Consider the following 15425-nt stretch of genomic DNA (forward strand, 5'->3'; position numbering starts at 1 on the left):
GGCATCCCCTCCGCCGGGTCTGCCACATATAGTAACAAATCGTCCGCATACAAAGATACCCGGTGTTCTTCTCCTCCTCTAAGTACTCCCCTCCACTTCTTGGAACCCCTCAACGCTATCGCCAGGGGCTCAAGCGCCAGTGCAAACAATAATGGGGACAGAGGGCATCCCTGCCTTGTCCCTCTATGGAGCCGAAAATATGCAGATCCCCGTCCATTCGTGATCACGCTCGCCATCGGGGCCCTATACAACAGCTGCACCCATCTAACATACCCCTCTCCAAAACCAAATCTCCTCAACACCTCCCACAAATAATCCCACTCCACTCTATCAAATGCTTTCTCGGCATCCATCGCCACTACTATCTCCATTTCCCCCTCTGGTGGGGCATCATCATTACCCCTAACAGCCTCTGTATATTCGTGTTCAGCTGTCTCCCCTTCACAAACCCAGTTTGGTCCTCGTGGACCACCCCCGGGACACATTCCTCTATTCTCATTGCCATTAACTTGGCCAGGTTCTTGGCATCTACATTTAGGAGGGAAATAGGTCTATAGGACCCGCATTGTAGCGGGTTCTTTTCCTTCTTTAAGAGAAGCGATATCGTTGCTTCAGACATAGTCGGGGGGCAGTTGTCCCCTTTCCTTTGCCTCATTAAAGGTCCTCGTCAATACAGGGGCGAGCAAGTCCACATATTTTCTATAGAATTCGACTGGGAATCCATCCGGTCCCGGGGCCTTTCCCGCCTGCATGCTTCTAATTCCTTTCACCACTTCTTCTACCTCGATCTGTGCTCCCAGTCCCACCCTTTCCTGCTCTTCCACCTTGGGAAATTCCAGCCGATCCAAAAAGCCCATCATTCTCTCTCTCCCATCCGGGGGTTGAGCTTCATATAATTTTTTATAAAATGTCTTGAACACTCCATTCACTCTCTCCGCTCCCCGCTCCATCTCTCCTTCCTCATCCCTCACTCCCCCTATTTCCCTCGCTGCTCCCCTTTTCCTCAATTGGTGTGCCAGAAACCTGCTCGCCTTCTCCCCATATTCGTACTGTACACCCTGTGCCTTCCTCCATTGTGCCTCTGCAGTGCCCGTAGTCAGCAAGTCAAATTCTACATGTAGCCTTTGCCTTTCCCTATACAGTCCCTCCTCCGGTGCTTCCGCATATGGTCTGTCCACCCTCAAATGTTCTTGCAGCAACCGCTCCCGTTCCTTACTCTCCTGCTTCCCTTTATGTACCCTTATTGATATCAGCTCCCCTCTAATCACCGCCTTCAGCGCCTCCCAGACCACTCCCACCTGGATCTCCCCATTATCATTGAGTTCCAAGTACTTTTCAATGCGCCCCTTCACCCTTAGACACACCCCCTCATCTGCCATTAGTCCCATGTCCATTCTCCAGGGTGGGCGCCCTCCTGTTTCCTCCCCTATCTCCAAGTCTACCCAGTGTGGAGCGTGATCCGAAATGGCTATAGCCGTATACTCCGTTCCCCTCACCTTCGGGATCAACGCCCTTCCCAGCACAAAAAAGTCTCTTCGCGAGTAGACTTTATGGACATAGGAGAAAAACGATAACTCCTTACTCCTAGGTCTGCTAAATCTTCACGGGTCTGCACCTCCCATCTGCTCCATAAAATCTTTAAGTACCTTGGCTGCTGCCGGCCTCCTTCCAGTCCTGGACTTCGACCTATCTAGCCCTGGTTCCAACACCGTATTAAAATCTCCCCCCATTATCAGCTTTCCCATCTCTAGGTCCGGAATGCGTCCTAGCATCCGCCTCATAAAATTGGCATCATCCCAGTTCGGGCCATACACGTTTACCAAAACCACCGTCTCCCCCTGTAGTTTGCCACTCACCATCACGTATCTGCCCCCGTTATCCGCCACTATAGTCTTTGCCTCGAACATTACCCGCTTCCCCACTAATATAGCCACCCCCCTGTTTTTCGCATCTAGCCCCGAATGGAACACCTGCCCCACCCATCCTTTGCATAGCCTAACCTGGTCTATCAGTTTCAGGTGCGTTTCCTGTAACATAACCACATCTGCCTTAAGTTTCTTAAGGTGTGCGAGTACCCGTGCCCTCTTTATCAGCCCGTTCAGCCCTCTCACGTTCCACGTGATCAGCCGGGTTGGGGGGCTTCCTAACCCCCCCTCTTGTCAACCCGCCCATCCCCTCCCATACTAGCTCCCCCCTCTCCCCAGCAGCAGCAACCCAGTAATTCCCCCCTCCCACCTCCCCGCTAGATCCCCCGCTAGCGTAATTACTCCCCCCATGTTGCTCCCAGCAAACTCTGGCCGACCTCGGCTTCCCCCCGTGACCTCGGCTCGCACCATGCGACGCCCCCTCCTTCCTGCTTCTCTATTTCCGCCATGATTATCATAGCGCGGGAACCAAGCCCGCGCTTCTCCCTTGGCCCCGCCCCCAATGGCCAACGCCCCATCTCCTCCACCTCCCCTCCTCCCCCCATCACCACCTGTGGAAGAGAGAAAAGTTACCACATCGCAGGATTACTACATAAAACTCCCCTTTCCCCCCTTTTTAACCCCCCTCTTCGCCCCCCACATTCGCCCCACCACTTTGTTCAAATGTTCTTTTTAATAATCCAATCATTCCAGTTTTTCTTCCACAATAAAAGTCCACGCTTCATCCGCCGTCTCAAAGTAGTGGTGCCTTCCTCGATATGTGACCCACAGTCTTGCCGGTTGCAGCATTCCAAATTTCATCTTCTTTTTATGAAGCACCGCCTTGGCCCGATTAAAGCTCGCCCTCCTTCTCGCCACCTCCGCACTCCAGTCTTGATAAACGCGGATCACCGCGTTCTCCCATTTACTGCTCCGAGTTTTCTTTGCCCATCTAAGGACCATTTCTTTATCCTTAAAACGGAGGAATCTCACCACTATGGCTCTGGGAATTTCTCCTGCTCTCGGTCCTCGCGCCATCACTCGGTATGCTCCCTCCACCTCCAACGGACCCGCCGGGGCCTCCGCTCCCATTAACGAGTGCAGCATCGTGCTCACATATGCCCCGACGTCCGCTCCCTCCACACCTTCAGGAAGACCAAGAATCCTCAGGTTGTTCCTCCTTGCATTGTTCTCCAGTGCATCCAACCTTTCCACACATCGTTTCTGATGTGCCTCATGCATCTCCGTCTTCACCACCAGGCCCTGTATGTCGTCCTCATTCTCGGCTGCCTTTGCCTTCACGACCCGAAGCTCCCGCTCCTGGGTCTTTTGTTCCTCCTTTAGCCCTTCGATCGCCTGTAGTATCGGGGCCAACAGCTCTTTCTTCATTTCCTTTTTGAGCTCTTCCACACAGCATCTCAAGAACTCTTATTGTTCAGGGCCCCATGTTAAACTGCCACCTTCCGACGCCATCTTGGTTTTTGCTTGCCTTCCTTGCCGCTGTTCTAAAGGATCCACTGCAATCCGGCCACTTTCTCCTCCTTTTTTCATCTGTATCCAGGGGGGATTCCCTTCTGGTTTACCGCACAGTGTTTTTAGCCGTCAAAATTGCCGTTGGGGCTCCTATCAAGAGCCCAAAAGTCCGTTTCACCAGGAGCTGCCGAAACGTGCGACTCAGCTGGTCATCGCTGCACCCGGAAGTTCCGGTCATCGCCGCACCCGGAAGTTCCTAATTTGTACTTTTTAATCAAAGCTGATAGCAGCACGGGGACGTTGAATTAGAGAATCAGTGGCATCTGGAGCAAAGGAATTGTATCAGAACTAAAACATCCAACCCAATTAAATGATAAAAGAGGGATTATTATAATCCATAGGCAACCTATAGGCAGCAAACAAAGAAACATAATTAGTAAGGAATTGAGAATATGGGATGATAGATCAAGGGCTGTTAATAATGGACCCCAGTTAAAATCATTAATTGTGAACATAATGAAACATCGTGTCAAGGATGTGGCACGTTCTGTAGCCCAGTAGTTTGGACAGGGAGTAATCATATGAAACCTAGGAGAATGGCAGATATAGCATTCAGGTGAGATGATATTGCATTTAGAACGACAGAAATGGGAAATGCTTCGGCTCCCAGGGAAATTTGGGGAATTCAGTTGTCATGATTGTTTTGTGAAACATCAGGCAACACTGATGATCGAGGTTTGTGACCACATGATAGCTTTTGACCATGGGATGGTGTGATAATGACAAATTGTAATTACTACAGAGAAAACCAAGCTGACGACAGAGTGATTGGGAAAGGATGTGCAGGATTGTGAAGAAGTAATAAACCTGTGGTACCAATTAGTGAGAGAGTGGTTTCACAGGTCGGTGCAACATCGAGGGCCAAGGACCTGTACTGCGCTGTAATGTTCTCTGTTCTATTTAGCAGTTTGGATCAGAAATTGGCTAGCTGGAAGAAGACAAAGGGTGGTGGTTGATGGGAAGTGTTCAGACTGGAGTCCAGTTACTCGTGGTGTACCACAAGGATCTGTTTTGGGGCCACTGCTGTTTGTCATTTTTATAAATGACCTGGAGGAAGGCGTAGAAGGATGGGTGAGTAAATTTGCAGATGACACTAAAGTCGGTGGAGTTGTGGACAGTGCGGAAGGATGTTACAAGTTACAGAGGGACATAGATAAGCTGCAGCGCTGGGCTGAGAGGTGGCAAATGAAGTTGAATGCAGAAAAGTGTGAGGTGATTCATTTTGGAAGGAATAACAGGAAGACAGAGTACTGGGCTAATGGTAAGATTCTTGGCAGTGTGGATGAGCAGAGAGATCTCGGTGTCCATGTACATAGATCCCTGAAAGTTGCCACCCAGGTTGAGAGGGTTTTAAGAAGGCGTACGATATGTTAGCTTTTATTGGTAGAGGGATTGAGTTTCGGAGCCATGAGGTCATGTTGCAGCTGTACAAAACTCTGATGCGGCCTCATTTGGAGTATTGCGTGCAATTCTGGTCGCCGCATTGTAGAAAGGTGTGGAAGCATTGGAAAGGGTGCAGAGGAGATTCACCAGATTGTTGCCTGGTACGGAGGGAAGATCTTATGAGGAAAGGCGGAGGGACTTGAGGCTTTTTCGTTAGAGAGAAGAAGGTTAAGACGTGACTTAATTGAGGCATACAAGATGATCAGAGGATTGGATAGGGTGGACAATGAGAGCCTTTTTCCACGGATGGTAAATCCTATCACGAGGGGACATAGCTTTAGTCCTAAAACGTAGTCCTAAATCTACTTTACCTTATTTTGAGGCTACGCCCCCTAGTTCTGCTTTCACCTGCCAGTGGAAACAACCTGCCCGCATCTATCCTATCTATTCCCTTCATAATTTTATATGTTTCTATAAGATCCCCCTCACCCTTCTAAATTCCAACGAGTACAGTCCCAGTTTACTCAACCTCTCCTTGTAATCCAACCCCTTCAGCTCTGGGATTAACCTAGTGAATCTCCTCTGCACACCCTCCAGTGCCAGTACGTCCTTTCTCAAGTAAGGAGACCAAAACTGAACACAATACTCCAGGTGTGGCCTCACTAACACCTTATACAATTGCAGCATAACCTCCCTAGCCTTTAACTCCATCCCTCTAGCAATGAAGGACAAAATTCCATTTGCCTTCTTAATCACCTGTTGCAACTGTAAACCGACTTTTTGTGACTCATGCACTAGCACACCCAGGTCTCTCTGCACAGCAGCATGTTTTAATATTTTATCATTTAAATAATAAACCCTTTTGCTGTTATTCCTACCAAAATGGATAACCTCACATTTGTCAACATTATATTCCATCTGCCAGACCCTAGCCCATTCACTTAACCTATCAAAATCCCTCTGCAGACTTTCAGTATCCTCTGCACTTTTTACTTTACCACTCATCTTAGTGCCGTCTGCAAACTTGGACACATTGCCCTTGGTCCCCAACTCCAGATCATCTGTGTAAATTGTGAACAATTGTGGGCCCAACACTGATCCCCGAGGGATACCACTAGCTACTGATTGCCATCCAGAGAAACACCCATTAATCCCCACTTTTTGCTTTCTATTAATCAACCAATCCTCTGTCTATGCTACTACATTACCCTTAATGCCATGCATCTTTATCTTATGCAGCAACCTTTTGTGTGGCACCTTGTCAAAGGCTTTCTGGAAATCCAGATATACCACATACATTGGCTCCCCGTCATCTACCACACTGGTAATGTCCTCAAAAGATTCCACTGAATTAGTTAGGCACGACCTGCCCTTTATGAACCCATGCTGCGTCTGCCCAATGGGACAATTTCCATCCAGATGCCTCGCTATTTCTTCCTTGATGATGGATTCCAGCATCTTCCCTACTACCGAAGTTAAGATCACAGGCCTATAATTACCCGCTTTCTGCCTACCTCCTTTTTTTAAAACAGTAGTGTCACGTTAGCTAATTTCCAATCCACTGGGACCACCCCAGAGTCTAGTGAATTTTGATAAATTATCACTAGTGCATTTGCAATTTTCCTAGCCATCTTTTTTAGCACTCTGGGATGCATTCCATCAGGGCCAGGAGGCGTCTACCTTTAGCCCCATTAGCTTGCCCATCACTACCTCAGTGGTGATAACAATCCTGCGAAGGGCCCAGTTTGGGTTCACTGGTGACTGCTTCCCTTCAGTTTGTGCCGGCAAATTACTCATTTAAACCTGGTGGTTGTCTCCAACAAAAGATATAGAGGCAACTCCATCAACATTTTAAATTGGGGTCAGTATCAAGGCTGTCCCCTATTTACGTCAACTACCTGTTTGAACCAGCGAGACCGGAAGTTACATTTGGGGAATGGAAAGGGAAGGGGCCATCTCAGGAATAAGCCTGGTAAACCTTTGCTGCACTCCCTCCATAGCAAAAAATATGCTTCCTCAGATTAGGACACCAAAACTGCGCAACATTACAAGTGTGGCCTCAACAATGCCCTACACAATTGCAGTAAAACATCCTCATGCCTATTCTCAAATCCTCTCATTACGAAGGCCAACATACCATTTGCCTTTGTCACTGCCTGCTGTACCTGCGCACCATCAGTGATTGATGCACAAGGTCACTAATGTCTCGCTGAGTATCCACCTCCCTCAATCTACACCCAATCAAATAAATAATCTGCTTTCCTATTTTTGCTACCAAAGCAGATAATCTCACATTTATCCACATTATATGCATCTGCCATGCATATGCCCACTCACTCAGCCTGTTCAAATCCCCCTGAAGCATCTCTGCATCCTCCTCACCATTCACCCTCCCACCTACCAGTGTCAGCTGCAAGTTTGGAGATAATACATTTAGTTCCCTCATTTAAATCATTAACCTATAATATGAACATTTGGGGTCTTAGCACAGATCCCTGTGGTATCCCACTAGTCACTGCCTGCCAATTAGAAAAAAACATTTATTGCAAATTTTGCTTCATCTGCTGAACAGCTTTCTATCACTCTCAAGACAGTACCCACAATCCAATGCGCTTTAACTTTACATAGTAATCTGCTTTGAGACCTTGTCGAAAGTCTTCTGAAAGTCTAAACCACATCCCCCGGTTCTCCCTGGTCAACTCTACTAGTTACATCTTCAAAGAATTCGAGCAGATTCGTCAAGCATGATTTTCCTTCAACAAATCCATGATGACTTTGTCTGATTACACTACTGCTTTCCAAATGCCATGCTATTAAATCCTTTATAACGGACTCTAGTAACTTCCCTACTACCGACATTAGGCTCACTGGTCTATAGTTCCCTGTTTTCGCTCTTCCTTCCTTTTTGAATAACAGGGTTATATTAGCTCCAATCTGTGGAAGCATTCCAGAGTCCAAAAGATTTTGGAAAATGACCACCAATCGATCTGTTTCCAGAGCCACTTCCTGAAGTACTCTGGGATGAAGATTATGAGGCCCTGAAGAACTGTCCGCCTTCAATCCCATTAATTTCCCCCAAACCATTTCTTTACTAATCTAATTTCCTTTAGCTCCTCACTGAAACTGGTGTCTCTCAGAACTCTCGGTACATTATTTATCTCTTCCTTTGTGAACTCAGTACAAATTTATTTCCTCAGCAATTTTTGTTCCCTTTTATGAATTCCCCTATTTCTGACTGTAAGGGGCCTACATTTGTTTTTAATCAATCTTTATCTCTTTACCTACCTACAGAAACGTTTGCAGTCAGTTTTTGTTCCCTGCTAGCTTACTTTCATATTGTCTTTTCCCTTCCTTAATCAATCCCTTGGTTCGCCTTTGCTGAATTTTAAACTGTTCCGAATACTCAGATCTATTGCTTTTTCTTGCTGGTTTGTATGCCTCATCTTTGAATATAATACTATCTCAAATTTCCTTTGTAAGCCATAGTTGGGCCACAGATCCTTTTCTACTCTTGTGCCAATAGGAATAAATAATTTCTGGAGTACAGCTATTCATTCCTTCAATGCTTGCCATTGCCTGTCTGCTGTACTTTCAGAAACGTTTACCAGGCCATCGTGGCCAGCTCATGCCTCTTACCATCATAGTTACTTTTATTGAGATGCAGGACCCTGGTCTCAGAATCAATTACCTCACTATCCACCTTGATAAAGAATTCTATCATATTATGGTCACTCATCCCCAAGGGTTCTCTCACAACTAGATTGCCAACTAATCCTTTCTCATTGCACATCACCCTGTCCAACTTGGCTTATTCCCTTGTTGGTTCCTTAATACATTCATCCATGAAACCATTTTGCATACACTCCAGAAATTCCTCCCCTAATGTACTGTGACTAATTTAATTCACCTAATCTATGTGCAGATTAAAGTCACCCTTAACTGCAGATGTTCCTTCATCACATGCATCTCTGATTTCATGTCTAATGCTTTTCCCAATATGGCTACTGCAGTTTGGTGGTCTGTATAACACCCCTACAAATGTTTTTTGTCCCTTGATGTTTCTTAACTCAGCCCAGACAGAGTCCGCATCATCTGTGCTAATATCGTTCCTCAATATTGTATCAATAGCTTCCTCAATCAACAATGAAACTCCATCACCTTTTCCTTTCTGCCTGTCCTTCCAAAAAAACTGAAAACCTCTAAAGTTTAGTTCCCACCTGTGGTCACCTTGGAGCTATGTCTCCATAATCCATAACTATATCATACCCCTTTACATCTATCTACGCAATTAATTCATCCATTTTATTTTGAATGCTCCGCACGTTCAGGTACAAAACCTTAAGGCTAGTCCTTTTAACATTCCTTGCCCCGTCCCTACTATTTTTTACAGTGTCATTATCTGACACAGGCCCTTGGTTTCTCTGCCCATTCTCCTTGCTGTTTTTTTTATCTTGTTCTTCATTCTCCCTGCTCTGAATGCTTACACAGGTTCCCACACCCCTGCCATGTAAGTTTAAACCCTCCCCAACCGATCAAGTATCCCCCCCCCCCCCGAACATCAGTCCCAGTCCTGCCCAGGTGTAACCCGTACAGGTCCCACCTCCCCAGAACTCCCCAATGCCCCTGGAATCTGAAAACCTCCCCCAAGCACCATCTCTTCAGCCACGTTTTCAAGCAATACGTCTGCTATTTCTACCCTGAGTAGCACGTGACATTGGTAGTAATCCTGAGATCACTACCTTTGAGGTCTGACTTCTCAACTTTTTTCCTAACTCCTTATATTCTACTTTCAGGACCTCATCCCTTTTTTTAACCCATGTCATTTATGTGTACCATGCCCACTAGCTGTTCACCCTTTCCCACCAGAATGTCCGATAACCATTCATAGATTATCATAGAATTTACAGTGCAGAAGGAGGCCATTCGGCCCATCGAGTCTGCACCGGCTCTTGAAAAGAGCACACTATCCAAGGTCAACACCTCCACCCGATCCCCATAACCCAGTAACCCCACCCAACACTAAGGGCAATTTTGGACACCAAGGGCAATTTATCATGGACAATCCACCTAACTTGCACATCTTTGGACTGTGGGAGGAAAGCGGAGCACCTGGGAGGAAACCCACGCACACACAGGGAGGATGTGCAGACTCCACACAGACAGTGACCCAAGCCGGAATCGAACCTGGGACCCTGGAGCTGTGAAGCAATTGTGCTATCCACAATGCTACCGTGCTGCCTGAGACATCCTTGACCCGAGCACCAGGGAGGCAACATACCATCCTAGAGTCTCATTTGTGACCACAGAAACATCTATCTAATCCCAATCCGAATCACCGATAACTATTGCATTTCCACACTTTTTACTACTCCCTCTGCAGCAGAACCAACTGAGGTGCAATGAATTTGGCTATTGCTGTTTTCCCTTGGAAGGTCAGTCCCCTCAACAGTATCCAAAATGGTACATCTGTTTTGCAGGGGAATGAACACAGGTGATTCTTGCACTGTTCTGTTGCTCTGCCTGTGCAGTCTGAGCCTGCAGTGTGAGAATCTTACTTTACATGCTGTCCTCGACACTCTCTGCCATGCAGATGCTCCACAGTGATCCAGCTGCCACTCCAGCTCCAAAGCCTGGGCATCCAGGAGGTGTAGCTGGAGGCATTTCCTGCACACAAGATGGGCATTGGAAATGTTCCTGTCTTTCCACATGGAGCAAGAGGAGCAAACCAAGGCTTTGAGCTCTCCTGCTATGACTTACCCCTTTAAATGAAAGCTTTGGAAGATGCTTGATATTAGATAATATCCAATTCTCTCTAAGCCTTCTTTGTTCCATTTTACTGTTGTTGTTTCTATTGTTGTATGGTAAACTGAAAAATATTAATAAAACATATTTTTAAAACCTCAATAGTTACATTTCATTCCAATAAATGACCAGCTTTTTGTGACTCATATACCAGGATAACCAATGTACTGCAGAGTTCCGCAATCCCTTTGTTTAAATAATAAACTGCTTTTCTATTCTTCCTGCCAAAATGGACAAGTTAACATATCCGCAAATTGTTTATTCCAATTTTCTGTGTGCTGTCAGGCAACTAATCCTCTTTCCATATTAATGTTACTCCTGACACCATGAGCTCGTATTTGGAACAGTAACCTTTGACGTGGCACCTTATTAAATACCAATTGGAAATCCAAATACACCACATCCACTGGTTCCCCTTTATTCACGTCGCTTGTTACATATATTTTACATATATATCTCGCTATGGCAGCAGCTTCAGCCTACACCTCCTCTCCCACAGCAACTCCAGCCTCCACCCCACCCTGTCCCAGAGCAGCTCTAGCCCCCACTCCCTGTCCCAGAGCAGCTCCAGCCTCCAACCACTCTCCCAGAGCAGCTCCAGTCTCCACCCCCGCTGTCCCAAGCAGGTCCAGTCTCCACCCTCACTGTCCCAGGGCAGGTCCAGTCTCCACCCTCGCTGTCCCAGGGCAGGTCCAGTCTCCACCCTCGCTGTCCCAGGGCAGGTCCAGTCTCCACCCTCGCTGTCCCAGAGCAGGTCCAGTCTCCACCCTCGCTGTCCCAGAGCAGGTCCAGTCTCCACCCTCGCTGTCCCAGAGCAGGTCCAGTCTCCAACCCCCCTCCCCCTCCCAGAGCAGCTCCGGCCTCCACCCCCTGTCCCACAGCAGCTCCAGTCTCCCCCTATCACAGAGCAGGCCCAGTCTCCACCCGCCCCCCTCCCAGAGCAGCTCCGGCCTCCACTCCCTGTCCCACAGCAGCTCCAGTCTCCCCTCTGTCACAGAGCAGGTCCAACCTTCACCCCCTGTCACAGAGCAGCTCCAGCCTCCACCCCCTGTCACAGAGCAGCTCCAGTCTCCACCCCCTGTCACAGAGCAGCTGCAGCCTCCACCCCCTGTCACAGAGCAGCTGCAGCCTCCACCCCCTGTCACAGAGCAGCTGCAGCCTCCACCCCTTGTCACAGAGCAGCTCCAGTCTCCACCCCCTGTCACAGAGCAGCTGCAGCCTCCACCCCCTGTCACAGAGCAGGTCCAGCCTCCACCTCCTGTCACAGAGCAGCTGCAGTCTCCACCCCCTGTCACAGAGCAGCTGCAGCCTCCACCCGTCACAGAGCAGCTGCAGCCTCCACCCCCTCTCCCAGAGCAGCTGCAGCCTCCACCCCCTGTCACAGAGCAGCTGCAGCCTCCACCCCCTGTCACAGAGCAGGTCCAGTCTCCACCCCCTGTCACAGAGCAGCTGCAGCCTCCACCCCCTGTCACAGAGCAGCTCCAGTCTCCAGCCCCTGTTAACTCAGCTGCTCTCACGAGCCGTTCCAGCGCCCCTGAGCTCCCGCGAGATGCCCCAACCCCTGGTCGCGCCGCCATTGGTTGGAGGGCCCACCGCCTCCTCGGTCCTCCAGCTTCTCCCACCCTATTGGTCTATGCTGACGTCACTCACGGCATCAGCGAGTCTCCGGGATAATGTGGTCTTCGCTTTGGAACTTCTTGCGGTGACATGTTCCCGAGGTTGGTCTCTCGGGTTTGTATTTTAATTGATTCTCTCCATCTTTCCACACGCTTCTACGCAATCCTCAAGCTCATCACTCGATTTGGGAAAACTCATGTTCCGTCCACAATTCGACCTTTCAATGTCCTTCTTCCGCAGGAATCCAGCGCGCAGGCGCAGAGCCGGCCCTGTCGTTTCAGCTGACTGAGCATGCGCATTTCCCGGAAGTCGATCGGCATATTTAAAAGGACACCTTCCCTCGATAGTCACTTACGTGTTAAAGGGACATTTTGTGAGAGACTGATTCCAGCACAGAGAGGAGAGAGGCTGCAGGATCTGGAGCAACATACTGGTAAAGCTAGTAAATTCTCTGCTCTGAATTCCTCCCGCAGCTTTTATTTATTGCTGATGGAAACTTGCTTTACAGGGAAACAGACAGGGAGCTCAAATGAAATACGAGACCGAGCTGTCTGATTTACACCATTTATCAGGACCTGAAGATTATTGGACAAATGGAAGAGAAGAAAAACACTTGCAGTGTGGACAAACTGTACACATGTTCTATATGTGGATGTAGATTTGAACGATCATCTCATTTGGAGAGGCACAAGTGTGACCAAACTGGGGTGAGGCCATGTAATTGTGGGAACTGTGGGAAGGGATTTGATCACCCACCTGAACTGAAAACTCATCGACACAGTCACACTGGGAAGAGGTCATTCACTTGCCCCAAGTGTGGGAAAGGATTTACTCAGTCATCCGACCTGCTGAGACACCAGCGAGTTCACACTGGAGAGAGACCGTTCACCTGCTCTGTGTGTGGGAAGGGATTCACTCAGTCATCTGACCTGCTAAGACACCAGCAAGTTCACAATGGGGAGAAACCATTTGCCTGCTCTCTATGTGGGAAAGGATTTACTCAGTCATCGACTTTACTGAGACACCAGCAAGTTCACACTGGGGAAAGACCTTTCATCTGCTCTGTGTGTGGCAAGGGATTTACTCAGTTATCAACCTTGCTGAGACATCGGCGAGTTCACACAGGGGAGAGACCGTTCACCTGCTCTGTGTGTGGGAAAGGATTTACTCAGTCATCCAACTTACTGACACATCAGCGGCTTCACACTGGGGAGAGACCTTTTGTCTGCTCTGTGTGTGAGGAGAGATTCGCTCACAGCTCCAAACTGCTGACACACCAGCGAACTCACACTGGTGAGAATCCATTCACCTGCTCCATTTGTGGGAAGGGATTCAGTCGATCATCCTACCTGGTGAAGCATCAACAGGTTCATAAATGACTGCACTGCTCCAATTCTAGAGGTATCACTTGGTTGAGTGTTACTGAGAAAAAAAGACATCTTTCTGCAGGTTTTCATCTTGTACTCATCAGGACAAATGGAAGAATCCCAACTGCAAAGGGAACAACAATTCATACTGCATCGGAAAAGGGGGCTTATTGGTTAACAAGTCAACTCTGGTCATATGTGCGGCACGGTAGCACAGTGGTTAGCATTGTTGCTTCACAGCTCCAGGGTCCCAGGTTGGATTCCGGCTTGGTTCACCGTCTGTGCGGAGTCTGCACTTTCTCCCTGTGTCTGCGTGGGTTTCCTCCGGCTGCTGCGTTTTTTTTTCCCATGTCCCAAAACACGTGCTGTTAGGTAATTTCGACATTCTGAATTATCCCTCCGTGTACCCGACCAGGCACCGGAATGTGGCGACTCGGGGATTTTCACAGTAACTTCATTGCAGTGTTAATGTATGCCTACTTGTGACAATAAAGATTATTACCATAGAGAATTCACCAAAGATTAATTATCCCTCAGACCTTTGCTTAATTCATAAATGGCACAATACCTGGACACATTCTTTCTGCCTGCAGAGGACTAATTCCTGCTCGTGGATTTTATATATATATATATATATATATATATACATATATATGTAAAGCTTCGAGCAAGCATAAGTGAGCCATATTGTGAGCTTATTTGATCATCTTAAATTGGTTGTTAGTGTAATTCTAAACACATCCAGTATTGTTCAACAAGTGTTGTTGAGTCACATAATCACATCTAATGGCCTGTTGAATTCTGAGTTTTTCAAGCTTGAGTGAGCTGGCTGAGTATGGTCAGTAGTCTACCTGTTGTGAGCTGCCAACGAGACATACAGTTTCATAATGTTATGACACCCTGGGCTAGTGCATGGTCAATTCCAGTCCCATAGGCCCCGGAGTCCCAATACAAGTGAATTAACCAATAATTCATACATAGTTTCTGAGATCTTTTACCCTTGTCTGCTCCAGGGACTTACAGGCACCAGATTTGTAAGTGAAACACAAAAAAAATGTTTATTTGCAACAATAATAGAAATAAGACATGTAGTGATTTTCATAGCGTATCGGCCAGCTAATCTATTACTCCCCCCATCATTACCTTCCCACCCTCTAACCCAAACACGAACAAGACAAACACACACAGGAAAAAGGGGTAAAATAATAGGGATTAAAATGGAAGAATGAGAGATGAGTGACTTTGTTGCTGATTTCAAAGTCGTTGTAGCCAGCTATCTTCCCAGGACGCAGAGAGTTGAAACCACCATTTGGTTTGAATCTTCTAGAATTTGCATTCAATCAGAAGTCTCAGGTAGTAAGACTCCCTGGAGAGTCACTTTTCGTTTTATTAACCTGAGCCTTCAACCAAAAGAACAGCCCCGGGCCTGTGTAATTCTCATTTGTTGACAATTTCCCCAGAATGTCTTTAACAGCCTTTTCAAAGAGTTCCCCATCTGAGTTTTTAAAAAGGGTTCTTTAACTTGCTTGCCTGCTGCTGATGCTGGACTGAACCTCCTTGCAGGTCAATCTGACTGTAGAGAGAGATTTACCCCCCCCCCCCCCCAACCTTTTAGGAAGAGAGAAAATTCAAAGCCTTCTTCAGCAACTGTCCAAAACAAAACTAACCTCAGAATGAGATCGGCCTGCCAGTGCTGTTATCTTGTATAGTAATCTTTAATGTGCCACTTTTCATAATGCTTTTTGGAAATCTAAATGCATTACGTTTACTGGTATCCCTTTATCTACCCTGCGTGGTAAATGCTCAAATAACTCTAATA

At 47.4% G+C, this 15425-nt stretch overlaps 2 long non-coding RNA genes across 2 annotated transcripts; one reads left to right on the forward strand and one right to left on the reverse strand.

The window, feature by feature from the left end:
• Positions 1-3017: 3017 nt before the first annotated feature.
• Positions 3018-12476, reverse strand: LOC140410273 (uncharacterized). The gene is made up of 3 exons (XR_011940602.1): positions 12273-12476; positions 10578-10686; positions 3018-3783 (listed from the first exon to the last, which is right to left on the reverse strand). It is a non-coding gene; the product is annotated as an uncharacterized lncRNA (long non-coding RNA).
• Positions 12018-14128, forward strand: LOC140410274 (uncharacterized). The gene is made up of 2 exons (XR_011940603.1): positions 12018-12340; positions 12480-14128. It is a non-coding gene; the product is annotated as an uncharacterized lncRNA (long non-coding RNA).
• Positions 14129-15425: the final 1297 nt, after the last annotated feature.

The sequence above is a fragment of the Scyliorhinus torazame genome, chromosome 4, assembly GCF_047496885.1.
Source record: "Scyliorhinus torazame isolate Kashiwa2021f chromosome 4, sScyTor2.1, whole genome shotgun sequence".
Classification (NCBI taxonomy): Eukaryota; Metazoa; Chordata; class Chondrichthyes; order Carcharhiniformes; family Scyliorhinidae; genus Scyliorhinus; species Scyliorhinus torazame.